This window comes from Halyomorpha halys, unplaced genomic scaffold, assembly GCF_000696795.3.
Source record: "Halyomorpha halys isolate HHAL.00 unplaced genomic scaffold, Hhal_1.1 Scaffold307.1, whole genome shotgun sequence".
Classification (NCBI taxonomy): domain Eukaryota; kingdom Metazoa; phylum Arthropoda; class Insecta; order Hemiptera; family Pentatomidae; genus Halyomorpha; species Halyomorpha halys.
Genome location: NW_027107991.1, coordinates 398,546 through 414,767, shown reverse-complemented (window position 1 = coordinate 414,767; position 16,222 = coordinate 398,546). Strand labels below are relative to the sequence as shown.

General features: G+C 28.9%; 1 protein-coding gene across 3 annotated transcripts in view; it reads right to left on the bottom strand.

Annotated features, from left to right (window-relative positions):
* Positions 1–16,222, bottom strand: part of robo1 (roundabout 1) — a 934,487-nt gene that overhangs the window by 917,001 nt on the left and 1,264 nt on the right. The window contains exon 1 of one of the 3 annotated variants that reach the window (XM_067046357.1): positions 4,681–4,875. The exons of 1 other annotated variant lie outside the window; for it this stretch is intronic. The gene's annotated coding sequence lies outside the window, so the exon portion shown is untranslated. Of the gene's footprint in view, positions 1–4,680; positions 4,876–16,222 lie in introns of those variants that run through there. One more of the 3 variants, XM_014421229.2, reaches the window with a different exon arrangement.

Genomic DNA, 16,222 nt, shown 5'->3' with positions numbered 1-16,222 from the left:
AGGATAGGACCAAGGATACTACCCTGAGGTACACCAGCAGACTGACGGAATAAAATAACAAAGAACAAAACTCATACATATTTTTATATCAGGACATTTTTTTTTAAACAAGTTTTCATCCCAAGCAGATACTTAATTATTTATAACCAAATAGCATTCAAAAAAGATTATCTGGATAATGGATAAAAGACAGTTTGTTTAAATAAAAACGGATTTAAGAAAATACTTTACAATAGGAAGGGGTCAGTCAATATCAAAGAGGTGGGATAAATTAAGAAGGTAATGAGTTTTAAAATAATATATAGGATAAAAAAGAAAATAATTTTATGAAAACATTCTAGCAAATAATAAAAATTTAACTTCAATTTTTTTAAAAATGATTAATTATAAAAGAATAGGAAAAAATCATGAACATAATAAACTGATACAGTTCATTTCATTATTTTATGATAAATAATTTAATTGTGACTAAAGTATTGTAATGTTTAACGAGTAAAAGTTTAATAAATTACATAGCTACCTATTGTAGATACATTAAAATTGTATATTAATTCTAATTGATGTTTACTACATAAGCCACCAAAAATATTTTTCGTCAAATGATATATGCTCATAATTCAGACATTTTAATCAATACAATAATGTTAATTATAATTGCAGTCTAGCAATATCTCTTAATTTATTCAAATATGTTTAATATCCTGTTTGAAAATATAAAAGTAAACATTTTCTGAAACACCATAGAAGAAATTAATAAAGGGTGATATTGAAGAATGAAGATATGTACATTTATTCTTTACTTCATTGATTGTAAAGGATAATATATTTATCCCTAATATTACATTTATTGTTACAAATTTAAGACGGTGAATAGACATTAAAAGAATGGATTGGTCATTTTTTAATTTTTTTTTTCATTACATTTATTTATAATTGAAAAAACAAAACAATTTAACCTGTAAACTTAATTAATTACATAGATAAGAAGGGGTTCAAGACTGAGTAGAAAGAATTTCAATTTAATTAGAAAGAGATCCTAGGAAGATGCTGAACCTAGAAAATGAAAAAAATATTCAGCTTCTAATTAACTTTAAAAAATTAAAATACTCCCAGAGCTCCTTCTTTATAAGGGCTGGGTCAAACTTTAATTTAGATTTCAAGAAAATTAAAACAAATTTTAAATAATATTATCACGTCAATCTTTTGGTACAGTTGCAATTGAGAAAAAAAAATTAATTCAATTATGTAACTCTAAAATTATTCTTATTAAAATTAGGATAAACTTAAATTAAATTACTTCGAAAGTTGGATTGTAATTATTACAGGCAGGCAAAATATACTTTAAACACTGTCACACTGCATTTTCGAAAAGATAAAACAAAATTAAACAATTACACGAGAGCACTTGAAAATAAATTTAACCCGATATATTATCCCTTTATCAGGGAACTACATTAATTTATCCAGTGCCGATCGCAGCGATAAAACAACACCGTGCGATATAGATTAGCGAGAAATTTATTGCCCGAAACTTCCAGGCCGAAGCTTTTTTTCTTTTTATTTGTTTTTGTTTCAGTCCCTTCAGGTATGTATTAAATGGATCCAATAAAAGTTAAAATAATGATAGTCCGTTATTTTAAGAGACCAATTTATAAGTGTGATTAACCACTGAATAAATTGACATTAAATATAATTATGCTTTAACTTCAAGGTACATAAACACATAGATTTTTTATTGAAACCTGATTTTACAAATACAGATTAAACATTTATTACGACAGGCCAAATCGGTTCTTCAACTGGTAACCTTTTCGAACGACAGTTTTTAAAAAATTGGCGATCCTAATACGGACATTACGAACGATTTTCCTAACATATTACTAATTATTATTATTTTATTGACTATTTTTATTTTAAAAACACTATGCTTTTATATCCTAATCAAAATCCTAATAAAATTTCCAGACATACAAATGAATACTAATTGAAAACTTTAATCAAAGTTTTATTTAAACTAGTAAGTTCCATTTATGTCAATAAATGGTTTTCATAATCATCCAATAAATTTTCATCAGATCACGTCCATCGATTAAAAACATATATTTATTTATTAAAAAATCTGATTTTTATTTTTCTGCTAACCTTAAAACCTGTAGATAATTATATGATTTTGGCAATAAGACAAAAATTATAGTATGTATTATATTAACATATATTGTAATTTAATGTTTTTTCCGCGGTCTAATTAATCCTGATAAATCATTTATATTTTTTTAAATAATGAAGTGGTCTTGAACTTTTAATAGAAATCAAAGGAATAGAAAAATTGACAACACTAATTATTTCACGGGCTCAATCCGTCCTCAAATACTTGCGAAATATTCTTACGCTTAAATAGTTAAATCATAAAAATATAAATATATACAATAAATATGGATTGAGGATTTTAATTTGGCAATGAAACAAATCGAAATTGAAATTATTGAACAATTTTCAACAACTGCTATAAGTAATGATAAAGTTAAGTTGAACGTAAGGAAATTGAAGTAATTATAAAAAAATTTACCTCTAAGCAGTTCAGATGCCACAAGCGTCTATGTTATCAATTATCAAATCCGATCGTGGTTATATAGGACATTAATAAGAAAAATTATATAATCTCAATTACTTGAAGGTGCAGAAAATATTCGGACAAATAGAAATACATTTTTCTAATTTAAAATAATTTATTTGCAGAACTCAAAATCAAACTTAATTGTGGATGATCTATAGAGCGTATTTTCAGCGCAGACATTGCCTTAAATCTCTTTTACCAAACAAATATGGAACAAAGTAAATTTATAATGAAAGCCGTATTTAATAGGGAAAAAATTATTATAACCATATAAAAATAATTTCGTAATAACTTTGATATAATTGAAGCCATACTATTTTTATTTCTTATAACATAAACAATAAAAGTATTATAAAATGGCATAATAAAAACTTCGATCAAAACAGATGAGAAGCAAGTACAAGTACAGTATTAAGATTTAATGTGCCATTCATAAAATAAATCGATTGAAGGCGTTATGCCCAGTGACTAATACATAATTTTTAATTATGAAACATATTTACAGAATTTTTAAAATATTGAAATAAATAATATAATTTTAAAAACAGCTCTGAGAGAAGCCAATGAATAAAAATGAACATTACAGTGATACATAATATATTTATAAATGGTTATAAAAAGCCAGGGAATCCAAAAAAACAGCCAAATTACATTTTACAATATTTATATCAAACTGAAATTTATGTCATCACGCAGTATAAAGTGATTGGTTTTTTTTAAAAATATTTATTATAATATGTCAGGTGGTAATAAAGAATAAATTTACTGTTCATTCCGTACTTCAAATTGAATTTTGTTTCGCTTCGGGAAACTCGAATCATCGGCGGTGAGAAACATACTTGGAGTCATCGAAAACTGGAAATATAAGAATATAATAAACCGAAAACATCTTTAAACCCTAATTCAAAAAATGTAGAATTTATAAACTCTGCTCGATTAGATTTTTATTTAAAATCAAGTAATTCTCAAAATGTTACGCAAATTAAATACGCTTTAACATATTTGATATTTAATACACTAATTCATTTTTATAATAAATTATCTATAAAATCACTTATTAATTAACCACTCTACAAAATATATATAGTAATAATTTATATTTTTTGATAATGAGCTGAATCTTTTTATTTCCTTCAGAGAAAATCAAAAAAATGCAGCTGAGAGAGAAGCTAATAATTATTCAATTAATTTAATCAAATTAATGACTGAGTGGTTTATTTTATTAATTAAGATATATAACCTCAAAGTTGTACTGGATCAACTAATTGGAGATCTACTAATCCAAGTGAAACCGACAGTAATCAAATGATTTTTCGTTTCAATAAATGATACTTAAAACTACAGGCACAGAAAGTCGGTAAGACTAAACTAAAGGATTTATCGAAGAAATATTTTTTTTTCACACAATTGTCCAAATTCTCAATTAAAAAAACAATATGTTGGGATAAGTGCTGTTAAAATACTTTGCAATGGAAGGAAAGACGTTTTCACAGCTTGAACTGTCTTCATATCAGAAACTTAAAATTTTGTTCTTTTATATATATATATTTCAACCGCGGCGAAAATATAATTGAAATATCCACATCATTAATAATAATAAAATTAAATATCTCGATAGCTCAAGATTTTTAGAAAGTAACTTTAACTTAAAACAAACCCGGAAAAAGAAGAATTACATTTATTTGTAGAAGGAAGATAATCATATAATATATTAAACTTTCAGCATTTAAATATATCTGGTAACTGTTTATTCATCTAGAAAAAAAATGAATACAGTAATCGTTTGAAGGAGTATTTTTATTTTCCATAGGTTACAATTTATTTGTATAAATTAACTTTATAACATAAAAATACCTTCAAGAAATAGAGATAATAGACCCTAAGCAATATTTTCACAAGAAATTTGGTTAAATGTTATTTTATTAATAAAATTTATAAAACAATTTTCCGTCTTGTATTACAAATAATTTTTATTTTTAAGAAATCATAAAAAAATATATTATGAGGGCCCTATACTATTAGATTATCATTAATAATTATTCTAATTAATAGTATAAATAATTTACCATAAAACAGTTTTAAAAAAAAAATTATTTTCAATGAATACCTTGAGACGGAATTATCCAAAACTATAAACCACTGAGACAATGAACAGACCGATAGGTTAGAACTTATTATATTTTAACAATGAATTTTTGGCGACTGTTTATAAAATTACGCGACTTGTAGCTCGAAAGAGACGGACACTGATCCAGCCTTGACGGAGGTTTGGCAGCGACTGGGCTAGGCGAAGCCAGCAGCGAGAGTCGGCGGAGATCGCGTTCGCTCGGCTATCTTCGGACCGCCAATGGCTCAATTAGTCTGTATAACCCTTCCCCCACCACCTCTACCTGTATTTGTATTGGCTCTCCCTGTATCGGTATTGTTTGGTAGCAGTTTTATTTGACTGCTGCAGCTCCCCTTGTTGGAGAACTCACAGAAATGGAGGAAAGTTGGTGTTTTTTTTTTTTAAGAAAGTACTTAACAAGAGATACTTATAACATAGGTCGAGATCGAATTAATTAATGTTTAAAAACAGACACCAAAGCCCTAAATTTCCGTCATGTTAAAAAAAATAAAATTATGTTAAATTAAATTTATAATTAACCAGGACTAGACCGAAAAGTTTTTTCTCTATAAAATATATATATATTTTGTAAAACTAAGCATTAAAATTTACAATTTAATTTAATTTTTTCCTCGCAAAAAACCAAGCCGCCATGATTGTGTTGGCATGAAGTCATTTCGAAATAAACATACGCTAAGCTTATCTACTCAGTGCGATGGGTATTTTTATTTATTTCGTTTTGTTTTTTTAGTTTTCATTGTTATTCAAGCAACTGTCTATTATCAGTTATATTCCTCATTGTTCTTGTGTAGTACATAGCTAAAAAAAATACAACTATAAAGACTCCACTAAAGTTCAAAAATCAGACTGCAGATCAACTTTCATTCTGATAGAACATGGATCTACACGCCACCAGAGCCTCCATCTGTTTTGAGTAAAAGAGGCTTTGTTTGATTGAAGATGTTTAACATAATTTGAAAGACAGTTTAACTGAGACATCACTTTAACAAATTCATTTTACATTTGTTTAGTACGTCAAACTTATAAATAAAAAAAATTACTACATTAGCATCCATTTTGGGTAAATTTGTACTTTCTGTTTTTCTAAAACAGATTTCCATGGTTTTTATGGAAAAAATTATGAAAATTCTTTTAACAGTAATATACGCAATGATTAAAAAATGCGAATCGCTAAGTCAGTGTTTTTCTTTATGTCTAAATGAAGTCACATATGTCGGCAAGGATTTTCCTTCTGTTGGTACACAAATTAAAAAACTTTATTTTTTTTTTATTTTATCTTACATTTTTTTATTGCTATTATTTCATTTTTTTTTCTTTCTCATCAAATACTTTATTTTCATTTTGAGAAACAGATAGTTTGACTAGATTTTCTATATAATAAAACCAAGCTGTACGTGTCTCTAACAATTCATGCACTGAATTTTGGTCATTTATATTTCCAAAAAAATAATTCCTATGAAGTTTGAAATCATCAATGGTGGTTCTCCTTATGCTGCAAACATGTAAAAAAATAAAAATAAAAACTCTAACTATGCTTGAAAACATATGTATTTCTAGAACGAAGAGAGGAGAGATGATTAAATCCCTTTGCAGGACCAGATTCTCACTAGTATTGTAATGAATTCCCAAATCCAAACACTGTGTGGAGAACCCCTTGAATACTAATACGAGGATTGATTGAAAGTAATTTGGAAATAAAATTATTATGTACCTATTTTCCTTTTTCCTTCTTTTAGGGGTACGAAAAAGAAAAATATTTCAATTTTGTTTCATTTTCAACACCTAAAAATAACTTAGATCATTGTGCAAACAAATAAATACGATTTCTGAGAGTCATAAACTAACTTATTTAAAACATACAACATAGGAGCTGTTTAGAGCAAAAGTAGTGTGTCATACTAATCACATCAATATTTATTTTAATTAAAAAATAATTATTAAATAATAGCATAGGGTGACTGACTATTTTTAAGAGAAAAAGTTCTATTTTTAATAATGATGAGTTGATAGTTAACCGTGGATTATATATAAGAGGGTTAAGGGTTGTGATCAGTGAAGAATACAAATAAGTAAAAATGTATTTATTAGTACCAACGTTTCGGCCAGAATTTTAAGCCTTCATCAAGGCTAAGAACAAAAACAAAATGATTAAATAGAATTACAGAATAAGGAGATAACATTGTATACTCATTTTTTTCTCTTGCAAGTAACCCTATGCAGGAGGAGTTTATTTAAAAAAATATTCATACTCCATGCGAAACCGCATACTATATGTATGTAACGTGAAGTTAAGAATAGAATGTGTTGTAGTACTATACTTTTTTATTTATTTATTGCTAAATATTTTTTATTATATAAGAGGTACATACGATGATCACATTTGGGCTAGCTCTATATTAGAGATGATGTGCAACAGCTCTTTTTTGTATTTTCCGAAGATTAAAGATTGCTTAAGTGACCATGTACCTCCGTGCGTTATGCAGGTTTTTATGAAATTTAACCGTTATAGGACCGTACAGGGTGCAGTCGAAAAGTAAGTGATTAAAGTTTGTGGAGTTTGTCCTCCGCACTTGTCATTGTTAGTTATGTGAAATATTTGGACGGTACATTGTAGATCTGGTTCAAATGTAAGTCCATCAAGAAAAACAATTAAATATTAGATTGCTTTAAAGTACATTCTGATGAACTCACTCCATTCTATAATGTATAAATGATTTTTAATCCCCGTCTAAAATTCACTTATTCTAGGATTATCTCAACTAACATAAAGAAAAAATTGTCTGTAAAAAACTTAACAAGATACCCTACTAAAAAACAATTATACTTCAAATGCAAATTACCAAGCAATGGAGGCAGAACTTTGAGACTATAAAAACATTCTTCTAACAAGACCATCGTTGTCTTCAGACTAATGAACTTCTGGACAAATCTCATCGCAACCATCTATGCCTCATTTTATAATGCAATCATGAGCTAAACTTTCAGAACCTTATAAAAGTAAAATCATCAGGATTATTGTTACAGATTTTTATTGATTGTGCAGTATATAATGCTGCAACAACATAGTCTAGGAATTTCCCATTCTGTTTAAATTTTGTCAACAAATTTAAGCAATTTTTCATTTTTTCATCTACATCTCAACATACAATCATTAGATTATATGGGAGGGATGTTAATCTAAATAATGTTACATACAGTGTCACCTCTTTACGACGAAAAACCATGGGTCCGACGGATTTGTCCGAAGTATGTTTTAAAAAAAATTACTTACAATTTTGTATTATTTATACACACAATATTTTAAAAATGTATATGAAGAGTAAGGGAGCCGGATAGCTCAGTACTGTAGCCATGAGGCAACTCTGTGGATTCGGGAGCCCTCCTGGGTTCACTCAAACTCATAATGTAGGCACCCTAAATTAGGGGAAAATCTGGTGTTGAGTGTGATTCTGACCAGATAACCTTTCATTGTCCAGCAACGTACTTGCTTACAAAGTACTGCACCCTGGCCCTTGATGGGTTCTAGCAGTATAGATTCATTTATTTATTAAAGAATAAAAAATAAACTTGGAGAATGGGCAGGTCATAAACAACCAATCGATCCTGAAATCGTAATTCTGAAGTTCGTACCCACTGAAACCATTCAAGTTCGGCTTTGTCAATAATCGTACTTCCAGTTACACTATCTTTTTAAGACTACAATAAGTCTACTTCTTTTTTTAAAATACGAGTATCTGTGATTTGAGTCTTTATGAATTTACGTTATCTCGTTTTATATTGAAATATCCAAACATAAAATTGTCAAATTAAGTTTTTTGTTTTCACTTTAATTTTTGTGGTAGTACGGTAGTAACGTACCGTGATGCTTCCTTGATTATTCCTAATTTTTTCATAGTTCATCGGCAGCGTTAATTTTTAATGTACACGTACCAAGCCGGTTTTATTTAGTAAAATCGAAGAATTATATTGAAGTAGATATTCATATAAATTACTGTAGATCATAAATATTTTCCTATTTCTCTTGGGTACACATAAAGAAAATTGCTAACTAGAAATATCCTTCCTACCAATCCTTAACACAACCTTGCATGTATATTTACACTTTGCTTGGAGCTTCCAGAGCCTCTCTCCCCCTGTTTATAAAGGACATAGGTTCCAGCGCCCTTCTAACCTACCCCTATAGGTGTACTGAAGTCAATTCACCCTTTCAAAATCTCAGTTGAGATAAAGAGTGGAACAGTCTAAATAAATGGTTCTCAAACTGGAATACACATAAGTGGTACTTTCTCAAAATGTTAAAAATAAATAATAAATTTAATATTTAATATAAATAATAAATAATAATATTAAACGGCCTAAACAACAACTGATTAAAAAATACTCATTTGTCTGACTATAAGGCCTATCTGGACTTTCAGGGTTGAGCTTTTGAGCTACACTAGACCATCGAATTCCTTTCAATCCAAAATCCTTCGTAAAAACGGTTCGCTATTGATAAATCGATATTGAAAGTTTGAAAAAAATGGTTGTATCTAATTAAAATTAAATATTTATTTTTACTTTATTACTATGATTTGGCAACATAAATTAAAACCACATATGGGATAAGAAACATTACAGAATGTTTTTTGTTTGTTTTATAAGCTTAATTGGTAATATTTACTAAAATGCTTAAGGCTCTACTTATATCTAATAGTTATATAGAGGAACACTTTACCAGGAAAGGAACACACATTTACAAAATGATAAGTTTTGAAAAAGTAATTGATAAAACTAAAAAATAAATGTTGGTTGTTTTATTACATATTTGGGGTCAATTGCCATCACTATTACACTCAATTTTTAGTCATTACAATACTTTTTAATATACGATGTTCTCGATAATTCCAATTAGCACATGTACAATCATATCCCTCAATTTTCCTAGAGAGGAATATGCAATGCATTATTGTCCATGACAAAATCCTGGATTTAGTCATTCTTTGAACTTGGAATACGGGTTTTAATTGTCAGTTATTAAAATGGTATTAAAAGTCATAAAAAAAGCATTACGCACATCCAGAATAAAAAAAGACACAGTTATCATCTACCGAATTATATTTTATTTGTGAAGAAATAAGAAAAATATGTAACTGAATGCATTTAATGAATAATTACTTGATTATTATAAAAAATATTTAGGGTAATTTTCTTTGCGTATATCCCAGATTTAGACAGTTCCTTAAAATAATCGATCTACGCTCAAAAAATGTTTAATTTTGTTCATGACTTTTTTTTTAACAAAGAAATCGGATTCAGTAGGTTTAAATCTTCCCATACCTACACGAAACATTTCGAAAAAAAATAGCATGCAAATAAGTCAACAATTTAAAAGTTTATTGTGGACAAAGATTTAAGCCATTCCCTTTAATATATATGGATTAAATGTACATCAAAGCTATACATTTTAGAAATAAAACCGATACTCATGATTATATAAAGCCGATGGTTTACAAAAAGGGGCTTGTGTCATCAATAATAATAAAATGAAAATAAATAAGCATATATAATATGCTTAATAATAAATTTATAAATAATAAAGCATATATAATATAAATAATAAACAAATTTAACTAATCCAATCCAAATATTTACTTTTCGCCAACTTAGAACAGTAGTTCCCAAAATAAGGTTGGCGCAAACGAATGCCTTTCTTAAAACATTACAAAAAAAATTTCATCATTTGCATTGCACTATTTTTTTCTTATTTTTCTACATACACAGCTACTCTCAGGATGATTGTTAATTTATTTTTTTAGCTCGACAATGTTACCGTGGCCAAAAAAGTTAGGGATGGTCTTAGATCACCTCTTAGGCATCCTTTTACTGAGCACCCAAGACAGGAAGCCACTGGCAGGTGGAGCAATCACCACGGTTTCAGGTTAAAAAAATCTATTTAAAAAGATCGTCTACGGTCCCTTTTCCATTCGTGACAGAAATGAATAGTTACATGTTGAGTTGGTTTTAACAAATTTAACGAGGAGAAGGCGGTCTTCTGTAGAGGCTCAGATAGATGGCTTCCAGTCACTCTGATTGGATTCTCTTTTGTCCGAGGACATCGGTCTCCGTCCAGTCTCCTTTGTCCCTCCACTTCTCAAAGGAATGGTAGCCCACGAGGTAAACCATCACGACAGTGTAATGTATTAATATAGACCGGTTCGGTGTCATCTAGTGTATACCCATCAGGGATAGTTCGGATAGATAAAAGGTCAGTGTATTACGTGTGGGCTGCAACCTGGAGACTTGAGATGGAATGAAAGATGATCAGGATAAAGAGTATCAAGTTTGAAAACCATGGATTGCCTCTTCCACATATCGCTGCTCCGCTTTCATAGTGGTACATTTGAAAAAAAAAGTTTTAATTTTATTTTGAGTTAGAGAGAATAATCAATATTATACTGGCACTAATTTGCAAACCTAACACAGATTTTATTTATTAATTAATATACTTGATGTTAAAAGTGGTAAAAACGAGAAATTATTTAATAAAAATCTGGCGGTACCAGACACTAATTTACTTAACATCCGGGAAAGTGAAAAGATGAAAATTTCAAATAATTTTTTTTTATTTATCTGTTACTATAAAAACAAATGTATTTTAGGATATCTGGAAGTGTGAATAACGAATACCAACTTTTTCCCTACCAAGAACACAACATTTTAACAAAACCGTGGAAATGATTATGATTAGGAGAGGTCGAAACTACACGGCTATTTAGAATTTTCCAGTTTCTAAACTACTGTCTCTATTTCTCCTTCAGTTAATATCTAATTCTTTCATAGTTCATATCTATACATTCTGTATAAATTAACAAGGCACAATAATAAATTATTTTAAATAAACCAAATTAAAGGTTCTTCAGAGATTTTTTTTTAAAACCGGTATTCAAGTCCTGCAAATTTATTTCAATGAGGATATGATATAACTGATATTAAAGACCACTTGATTTACAGATTTTAATGAAAAATCGTATAATTTTTGGGAAACTCTTAAAAATGAGAAAAATAATTTTTATAATGTGGCACTTTCGGCAAGTCGATTTTGTCGAAAAAGTTGCGGCAATATCCCAGGCATATAAATATGTAATTTTAGTTCCGTACAACTTTTCTTATTTGAGGTAGGCTGCTCACTCACACAAGCTGTTCTGAGAGACTCGGGGGGAGGGCTGTGCTCAGATCTCTAGAGCCCAGCTCTACCCCTCATGCGTTGGGATAGAGTGGGTTCTAGGATCCTCAGGTCGAGAGTGTAAATATTGTGCATAATAGTGTAAAAGTGATCAGTACTTATATTTTGTTTTATTTTTATTGTTATATTAGTTCAAAATTTTACTTATTTTATTTTATCTTTACTTTTTCAAGAAATGGAAATTTTATTTATTTCTATATCAATTTTGTAATATTTTTTATTTATTTTTTTTGTATGAATGGGATCATTTATTATAATTACACATTGCACAAACTTATAACAGTTTGTAATATGTATCAATAAATAAAAAAATTCTAAAAAAAAAAACTTCGTATTGAGTTTCTGATTATTGATTACAGACAATTTTGGGAGACATAGTTATTTGAACTCGGAGGACCTCAAAATGTATATTTCCGTTAAAAACTCCGGTTTGAAATTTTCCATGATTTTAATACTTTCTCGTATTATAAATTCCAGGTATATGTAAGTGAAAGTAGAAAAGTGTCTTTCCCTTATTTGGTTCTCACTATGAAAAGAAATGTGAATTTCAAAATTAATAAATTTCTATTCTAATATAAATTCCTCTTGGTAAGGAACTAAGTCCAGTATAATAGCAAGAAGAGGCTGCCTCAACGAAACATCGAACGCCGGACAAAGCGGGAGACAGTGAAGTAATAGGAGCAAGCGAGCTAAATGATTTATTATCAGATAATTGTCACCATGTCCCATTCTATAATTGACATGTTATATCTTCTATTATTGGCCCATCCATTCATGAGGAGACGTCTTGTTAGGGGGCATTAATTCCGCTCCGGGGTGTCTTGTCAAGATAAACTGGATTACCTATTGAACTGCGGTCTGGCAGTCGAGTCTGCTCGATTTCACCACTTTACACAACATAATCAATGCTGCCTAAATCCCAACTTATAATATCAACAATTGGAGTAGGGGCATTAAAAAATAGCGACTGTTTAAAACCGATAAAAAAATTAAATTTTTCATTCGGAGCTATATCTTAAAAAGTAGAAGCAACACAAGAAAACCTAAGAGAACGTCATTTAAAGATGAGCAAATTTCCTAAAATATGAGCCCTAAAAGAGTTATTTACGTTAAACAGTTCTCCAGATAAATCTATATCTCAAAAACCATTTGATGTACAGATCTCTATTAGCACTCAAATTAAAGCTAGTTTAATGAGCTATAAAGTTGTTTATTATGTTTATCTTCGTAGGAGTAATAGTTTACATGAAATTTGGAAATATAAATTGATTTTTATTGGGACAACTTTTTATTTGGCAAATTTATATTCATATGTGAATATCATAAAAACTACTACCCCTACGAAGAAAAGTGGCATAAACTACTTTATAGTAAGTTAAATTTCCTTTATTTTGAGTGCTGGCAGACATATGTGCGTCTTATAGATCTAGAGACATATTTTTTTCAAAAATCCAACATTTTATAAGAAAAAATAGAAATTAACATTTTGTGGGTTTATTTTGTCAAATATTATAAAAACTACTAGTCCTACAAAGTATTTTATAGTAAATTTAACAAGCTTTAATTTGAGCGCTGGCAGACATCTGTACAAGAAATGGTTTTTGAAATGAAGTTTTTCATAAATCAAATTTATTGTACAAACAACTATAAATCAATTTATTTTAGCAAATATCATGAAAAATACTATTCCTAAGAAGGTAAGGTAATAAACTTATTTATAGTCCATTATATTAGCTTTAATTCGAGTGGTAATAGACACCTGTACGTCACATAGTTCCTAAGATATAGATTTCTCAAAATAAATTAACTACTAATCTTGCAGTAGGTTTTTAAGACATTTTTTTTTTTAAAAAACTTTATCTCGAGAACTATTGGACGTAAATAGCTCATTTAGGGCTATTATTTCAGCAAATTTACTCTTCTTAAAATAATGCGCTCTTAGGTTTTTTTTTGTGTTGTTGGTTGTTTTAAGATATAGAATGAAAAATTAGTGTTTTTTTAAGGTTTTAAAACAGCCACCATTTTTTATTCCCCCTACATATACTTAGCAGACTCATCAATTTTGACTATTAATTATACATAGTTTTCATTAAAGTATTCAACAATTGGATGAGATAACTGCCTTTTTTTCTTCCTGGCCTATAGTACAAGGAGGCTAACTTGGGACAAGTCCATCCTCATTGAAGAGGGGACCACTAGAAAAAAAGACAAATAAGGGTTAAGAGTGATTTGTGATGAGTGATCACATTCTTGTATAACTGTTGGTCAAGAAATAATACTTAGTTACAAAGTACTGAACCACTGACCATTTATAGGTTGTATCAGTACTGGTTTTAATTATATTACTAGTGGAGATTCCGTCCTAGGAACGGGTTTAATCACCGCCTCTCTCTTCCCCTTCCAGCATTAATAATGTCAGATTTTTAGTTATTTTCGTTTTTGAGATACAGTGATCAGTAGGTCAATGAGCGACTAACACTTCTATACGACATGTTAAGATAAAGACAAATGTATTTCTTATATTGTATATCTTTTCTTATATTGGTCCGATTGGAACTATTCGGTTTATAAAGAGTTAAATTTGATTGGGGATGTTTGTTTTTTGAAAATAGTGAAATGTTATTTTTAAACTTTTTTTTAATTTTAATTATATGTATATGGAATATGTGATAGGAGTGAGTATTACAATCGTAAAAAATTCAAATCTGAGTTTTTCACGTGACTACACGTTTTGAGGCTCTCCAAGTTTAAATAACCAAGTCTCGCAAAATAGTCTGTGTGAACAGCCTACCTCAAAAACAAAAAGTCGTACAAAACTTAATTTTTTTAATTTGTTCATTTACTACTGAAAAAAAATACAATAAGTGACTGTAAATGTTTCAGATCCATAATAATCTTGGAAGGAACAAGCCAATATTGGTACTTTAATCATTGCTTTAAATTGGAATACCCCGCGGCCAGCTTTTTTCAGATACCTCAGAGGATTATCAGAAATTGTTAAGGATCCCAGATTCAGAACTAATTTGTTTTAGTACAAGAGACTGGGTGAAAAAAAGGCAGTTATTTCACCCCAATTTTTGAATACTTTGGTGAAAACTAAGTATAATTACTAGTCAAAATTCATGAGTCTGCCAAGTATAGGTAGGGGGAATAAAAAATGGCGGCTGGAAGGAGTAGTTTTTATGATATTTTCAAAAAATCTATCCGAATAACTAGAAATTAACATTTTTAAAAATTTATTTTGGAAAATATAAAAATTACTACTCCTACGAAGATAAATTCTATAAACTACTTTATAGTAAATTTAACTAGCTTTAATTTGAGTGCCAGTAGACATCTGTACGTTCTATGGTATCTGAGATATGTTTTTTATTAATCATATTATTAATCAAAATTTAGGTCTGAACAAGTACAAATCAACGCTTTGTGAATTTAGTTTATCGAATATCATGAAAACTACTACTCCTACGAAGATACACATCGTTAACTACTATATAGAATACTAAACAAACTTTCATTTGAGTGCTAATAAACATCTGTAAGTGAAATAGTTTTTTGAGATATAATTTTCTCAGAATAAATTTACTAACTACTGATTTTTTATGAAATGTTGTAATTTAAAAACCTATATTTCGGGAACTATTAAACGTAAATAGCTTTATCTTAATAAGGGCTCATGTTTTAGCAAATTTACTCTACTTTAAATGATGTTCTCTTAGATTTTCCAGTGGTTTAGTACTTTTAAAGATATAGAGCTTTGACTAGAAAATTAATTTTTTTAATGTTTTGAAACCAGCCGCCAATGTTTATTCACCCTACCTATACTTGGCTGACTCATCAATTTTGACTAGTAATTATACATAATTTTCATTGAAGTAATCAAAAATTGGTGTGAAAAACTGTTTTGTTTTTTTGGCTCTTGTATTATTTGGATGGATAAGGATTTCGAAGTTTTATTTCTTCAGGCCAAATCTGAATGTTGTGTTCAGAGAATGTGATGAGTCATACAAAATTGAAATTACATATGAAAGGTAATTATAAGTATAGGATGTAACAGTAATTTTTTCGTTAAAATCGACTTTATAGCAGTGCCAGTGTATTTATTAATTTTTACACTTTCTTAGGATTCACTCAAAAAAGGCTCTTAACGATTAAAACGTTAATTTAAAGATAAGTAGTCTTTAATATCAGTATCTGATAGGTCTATAGAACATTTAAAGATAAGTAGTCTTTAATATCAGTATCTGATAGGTCT